General features: G+C 46.8%; 1 long non-coding RNA gene across 1 annotated transcript; it reads left to right on the forward strand.

Annotated features, from left to right (window-relative positions):
- The first annotated feature begins 4,102 nt into the window (after nucleotides 1-4,102).
- Nucleotides 4,103-5,713, forward strand: LOC121439413. The gene is made up of 3 exons (XR_005973257.1): nucleotides 4,103-4,142; nucleotides 5,033-5,127; nucleotides 5,698-5,713. It is a non-coding gene; the product is annotated as an uncharacterized LOC121439413 (long non-coding RNA).
- Nucleotides 5,714-6,217: the final 504 nt, after the last annotated feature.

The raw sequence follows: 6,217 nt of genomic DNA on the forward strand, positions 1-6,217 counted from the left end.
CTCCCTCCACCTGGGACTCGAGCCTTTGCTCCCCAGAGCTTCCTAGGTGCTTCGGCACCCCCCATTGCCCTTTGCGCCGGAATTCAAGGAGTTAAAGACTGGCCCCGCCTCCTTTCACCCACCAATCTAAATTCCCACCCGTGCAGCCTCGCTGGTTCCCATGGAGACGCCTCGAGGCCCCGCCCCTCTGTGCAGGTCCACCTATCAACGCCTCAGGCGGAATTTAAGACCCTCCTCCTCTTTACTGAAGGGGGTGGCTCAGGCTGCAAAGGCATCAGGTTTGTCACCTGGTTCACTCCTAGGACATGGAGAGGGACTGACACCTAGGTTATAAGGAGCAGGTGAAGGTAATTTATTGCGCTGGCACTTGAGTTGAGCTTGGAAGAAAGATAATCTTTACCAAGAGAGGGAAGAGAAAGAACAAAGTTCGAGGCCAACCTGAGCTACCTAAAACCAGTCAAGCAGGGCAGTGGTGGTGAAGGCCTTTAATCTCACCCATCTGGAGGCAGAGACTTGAGGATCCCTGTAAATCCAAGGCATACTGGTCTACAAGAGCTAGTTCCAGGACAGGCTCCAAAGCTACCGAAAATCCCTGTCTTGAAAAACAAAAGACAAAACAAAAAATACTGTATCACAATAATATAGGTAAGGTGTGATGTGGAACTAGATGGAAAAAATAAAAATAGGGCTGGCCATAAACAAGGGTCACGGAGTCTACAATTGGTGATCCCAAAGAAGCTAAGTAAGAAGGTGAACCAAAGGAAAAACATGTAGTTGTCCTCTTGGCTATGGGAAGTAGACAAAATTGCCGGGGAGAAAATTGAGATCTTGGGGGTGGGGTGGGATGGGGGTAAGGGGAAATGGGGAGAGAAAAGGTAGAAGGGAAGGAGCGGGGGACTTGGGAAACAGGAGGATTGGGATAAAGGAAGGTTAGATAGGGGAGCACGGAAGCACAATTCTTAGTTAAGGGAGCCACCTTAGAGTTGGCAAGAGACTTGAACCTAGAGTGGCTCCCAGATGCCCAAGCCGAGGTCCCCAGTTAGTTCCTTGGGCAGCTGAGGATAGGGAACCTGAAATAACCCTATCCTAGAGCAATACTGACGAATATCTTGCATACCATCATAGAACCTTCATCTGGTGATGGATGGAGATAGAGACAGAGACCCACACTGGAGCACTGGACTGAGCTCCCAAGGTCCCAATGAGGAGCAGAAGGAGGGAGAACATGAGCAAAGAAGTAGGGACCACGAGGGGTGCACCCACCCACTGAGACAGTGGAGCTGATCTATTGGGAGCTCACCAAGGCCAGCTGGACTGTGACTGAAAAAGCATGGGATAAAACTGGACTCTCTGAGCATGGCGAACAATGAGGGCTGATGAGAAGCCAAGGACAATGGCACGGGGTTTTGAACCTACGTAATGTGCTGGCTTTGTGGGAGCCTAGCCAGTTTGGATGTTCACCTTCCTAGGAATGGACAGAGAGGGGAGGACCTAGTACTTACCACAGGGCAGGGAACCCTGACTCCTCTTTGGACTGGAGAGGGAGGGGGAGAGGAGTGAGGGAGGGGAAGAAGGGTGGGAGGAGGGGGAGAAGGGTGGGAGGAGGGGGAGAAGGGTGGGAGGAGGGGGAGAAGGGTGGGAGGAGGTGGAAACTTGGTTTTTTTTCTCCTTTTCTCAATAAAAAATAATGGAAAAAAAAACAAAAACAAAACAAAAAAAAATAGGGCTGGCAAATGGTTAAGTAGGTAAAAGTGCCTGCTTTCAAGCCTGAGGACCTGAGTTCAATTCCCTTAATCCCCAAAGACCCACATAGCAGGAGAAAATTAATTCCCACAAATTGTCCTCTTACTTTGATATGCGCAACTACACATGCTCTCACACAAAATAATAAATAAATGTAAAAACAATAGAAGAAATCCTTGCTAGTAATATACACAAGGCCAAAAAGAAAGAAATGTTTCTACCAAACTCACATTAACACCATCTTTAGAAGGAATTTTCCCTTGATTTATCTTCGTACAAAACAAATCAAAATAGCATTTTCTTCACATTTCATAGCTGTCTTCTCGGTTAAGAAGAGGTTCTGCTAACAGGAAGAGACCCCTACTGCTAGCCATAAGCACTTTTTCAGGATATTGATAACAAGTCCCACAGGAAAATCTGGGAGATGTAAGGGACCCTTGTTTAGCAGCTTGGACTTCGTGCCCTTGTGGCTCTCGAGGGAATTGATCCACATCTTCACATGTTGTAGCAACTTGTTGCAATGCTTGTCAAAGGCCTTTACCTCAGACACGCTATTCTTGTTGTTGTGACAATCGATGAACACTTGCTTCCTGGGCTGTTTTCTGTTTGTTTGTTTGCTTTGCTTTGCTTTGGTTTCTTCAAGATAGGGTTTCTCTGTGTAGCCCTGGCTGTCCTGGAACTCTCTTATTTAGACTAGACTGGCCTCGAACTCACAGAGATCCTCCTGTCTCTGTCTCCTGAGTGCTAGAATTAAAGGTGTGCCCCACCACCGCCAGGCTGGAAACATTTTATTCTGAAGATTGCATAAGATAGTCCATACTATAAACAAAAGGAAAAGTATTAGCTCAGGACCCCAAGACCAAATTCTTAGCATGAAAGAGATTGATTTTCCTGAGAAGTACAGCGGGCAGGGAATAGAGACAAAGACAGGAGATGGAGGACAAGGGAGAAGGGAAGGGAACAGAGGAGATGGAGGAATGCTATTTGTCCTGCGGTGACAAAGGACTGCCTCTGCAAATGGCAGTTTATAAAGGTAAAGGGGGGAAACCCCTGTTAGGATGAGGTGTTTAATTTTAATTGGGCATGTTACTTAGGTGAACCAAAGGGGGCTTTTGATTGCTGGACTTCAATACATTGGTACCTGGACCTTGGTAGTCAGCCTCAGGAGAAGGAACTGGCCAAATAAGAGAATAGATCTTGGTGGCCAGTTTTAGCAATGTAATATAAGGCTTTTTTTTCAGCAGTAAGGAAGAGGGAATGGGGGAGTAGGGCAAGGCCTGCCAGAATCACGTTTGCCATGGCTGGGCTGGCCAGAGTCCCTTCAATCCATGCACACAGTGCTTAGCAAGTGTATCCCCAAACTTAAGCCATGAAAGCGCCTATCATCATCACTGGTGTGAAAACTTCCTGACTCTCCTACCAAATGTGGGGGCTTGCTGGTGGGGCCACACTCCCGTCACCTGTATTTCCCACCTACCCCCGTATGCTGGCCTGCCTTTCTTCCCTTGCATGCCTCTTACTTTAAAACCTTCTGCTTGTTTCATTTTGTTTCTTACAAACAGTGGCTCATCTACAGAGCCACTCAATAGCCGAGCATGACTTTGAACTCCTGATCCGCCTGCTTCTACAGCCCATGTGCTGGGACTATGGGTGTATGCAACATGCCAAGCCCTTGCATAAATCTCAATTTTTTTGTGAGATTTGGAAAAAACAGCCTGAAACTACAAAACAGCTCGGCATGGCAATGGCGATTGCAGCTGTGTGACTCCCCGATTGTACAGACCCCCGCGACTAGGATTTACACTTCAAATTGCTGCCATCCGGAAAGCATCAGAGCTTTAGTGGCTGCAACAGGCGCTGCGTGTGACTGTCACTTGCAAACAAATAGCACATCTTCTGGGAAGATGTTCCGATTTTTTAAAAAAGCACAGATGTAGATTTCATTTTATTATGATTGATAAAGGAACGTAAATCGCCTTCAATTGGAGGAAGACATTTATTTTCAAGTTAACTACTGAATTCATTTTCAGGAAACAAGCTTGAATTGCTCAAGTTAATTTCTTTACAGAAGGAGCTCTGGAAGCCAATTCCCTCTCCAAACTAAGATTACTACCATTTGAATCCAATAAAGAAAAGGGGGAGAGATGAGTAGACAACCTTATCCTTATCCATGTGCAGGTGAGTTTAACCTACCCAGTTCTCCCTCCTGTCTTGCCTATGTTTCTTTAGAGTAATTGCAGAATCTACGGGCAAAGAATGGGCCTGCCCCAATTAACCTGGACATTGTTCCTGCCCCTCTTTTGGAATCTCCCGTTTCATTTAGGGAGGAACTACTCTGGACAGTCCAAACTTGATTCCACTCCATTCAAAGCAGGATGACCTTTTCAATTTTTTGCCTGGTAAGTCCTACAGCCCTTGGGGTATATACAACACAAAGGCAGCAGCCTTTGGGGGGGGCTGTAATAGAAGTGAAGCTGATGCTGCCCAGCTTCTGTCTACCCCAGGAAGCTTTGGAGGACCACCCCACAAATGACCCTAGGATTCTCTTGTGCCTTGTGAGAAATATGCCTGGTTTGTCAACCTTCCCTATGAACTTGCTCTGTTTGGGAACTTAGATGAGTTGGGAATGTCTGTGCAGTATCCCTATCCCACACCATGTAGTCCTGGGGAGAAAGAATGGGAGTAGCTGCCAGCCTCGTCTAGTGACATCTGAAGATTGTGTGCTGGGCTATGCAAGCTGTGGGAAACTAGCTGGTTCTCCCCATTATTCTTTCTCTAGTAAATCCCTTCTGAGTTTTCCAGTTGCTATCTCATCTGTTAAAGGGTGTCTCGTTGATTTTTTTTTTTTAGAAATCTTACATGTCCAAACAACTAATGAGAATGAAAACCCATTACAAACCATTAACATTGTAAATAATAATAAAAGTGTGGAGGGGCTCAGTGGCCTACCTCTGCTTAATGGATAGGAGCAACAATTTTCGTGCAAAACTCTTTGGCTAGGGAAGTAGTTCAGTCAGTATTGTGTTTGGCAGCAATGTACAAGGCGCTGGGTTCAGTCCACACGAAACTGGGCATGGTTATTGTTGTGGCTGCAACGAGACGTCTCCCCCATAGGCTCCTGTGTTTGAACACGTGGTCCCCAGTTGTTGGCACTGTTTGGAAGGGCTATGGACTGAGCCTTTTGGGGAGCCTCGATGGAAGAAGCCCACCACTGGGGGTGGACTTTGTGTATTTATAAATTCACTTTCTCTCCTCTCTTTGCTTTTTGTGTGGATGGAAACGTGATTAGACAGCTTCCTGCTCCGCTCCTGCCGCCATTCCTGTTCCACCATGGGATCTATCCCTCAGGAATCAGAAGCCAAACTAAACCCTTTCTTCTCTAAGGTCAAGATAGTTTTTCCCAACCACAGAAAAGTAAGACAATGCTGCACACTGTAACCCGAGGGCATGGGAGGTGAAGGCAAGAATATGAGGGATTATAGGTACTCTTCAGCTACGCAGACACTAGGAAGCCAATCTGGGATACATGAGATATGAGATTCCGCTCCCCCCCCACACCCCTCTGGACAAGACCTTGGACCAGTTCATGTTTTGAAAGGTACAAACAAAACATATTTTAAAGTACAAGGTCTGTAGTGGTTTGAATAAGAATGGACCCAAAGGTTCATATATTTGAATACTTAGTTACCCAGGAGTAACACTATTTAAAAAGGATTAGGGGGTGTGGCCTTGATGGAAGAAGTATGGTCACTGGCGTGGGGGCGGGACTCTGAAGTACCAAAAGCATACACTGGCCACAGCATCTTCCTCACTCTGCCTATGGATCAGGATGTAGTTTCCAGTACCCTGCCTCCCATGCCGGCTGTCATGCTCCCCACCATGATGATAATGGACTAACCCTCTGAAACTGCTTTCTTTTGTAATAGTTGCCTTGGTCTTCGTTTCTCTTCACAGCAATGGAACAGTGACCTGTTGGGAGCAGTCAGACCCCAGATCCTGAATTTCTTGTAAACAACTTGTAATCTACAGCTGCTCTGAGTACGAGACCTTCAGGAGTTCCTGATGGCAGGAGAGTGGTTTCTGGTGGGTTTGGCTGGGGCGTGGCTATCTCTATATAATCTGCCTCTGAACACAATAAAGGGAGCATTCTTGGGGCTTTCAGTATCAGTGTTAAGAGATCTGCATGTCGGTCTGTCTCTGCGTCTGTATTCTCAACCTCCAGCCCCTTGCCTGAAGCTCGCGAACTGGGGTCTATCGCACAGAACACAGACATGGGGGCGCGGTGCGTGGCAGTGGCCAAGACAGGGGCTCGCTATATAGCTCTGGCTGGTTTGGAACTTGCTATGTAGACTAGACCGCAAGCTCACAGTGACCCACCTGTTTCTGCTTCCTGTGTGCTGGGATTAAAGGCATGCACCACTATGCCCACCCAAATAAAACACTTTTTTTTGAGACAGGATTTCTCTGTGTAACA

This window comes from Microtus oregoni, unplaced genomic scaffold (genome assembly GCF_018167655.1).
Source record: "Microtus oregoni isolate MIOR12 unplaced genomic scaffold, Mior012 000061F_ref0000440, whole genome shotgun sequence".
Classification (NCBI taxonomy): Eukaryota; Metazoa; Chordata; class Mammalia; order Rodentia; family Cricetidae; genus Microtus; species Microtus oregoni.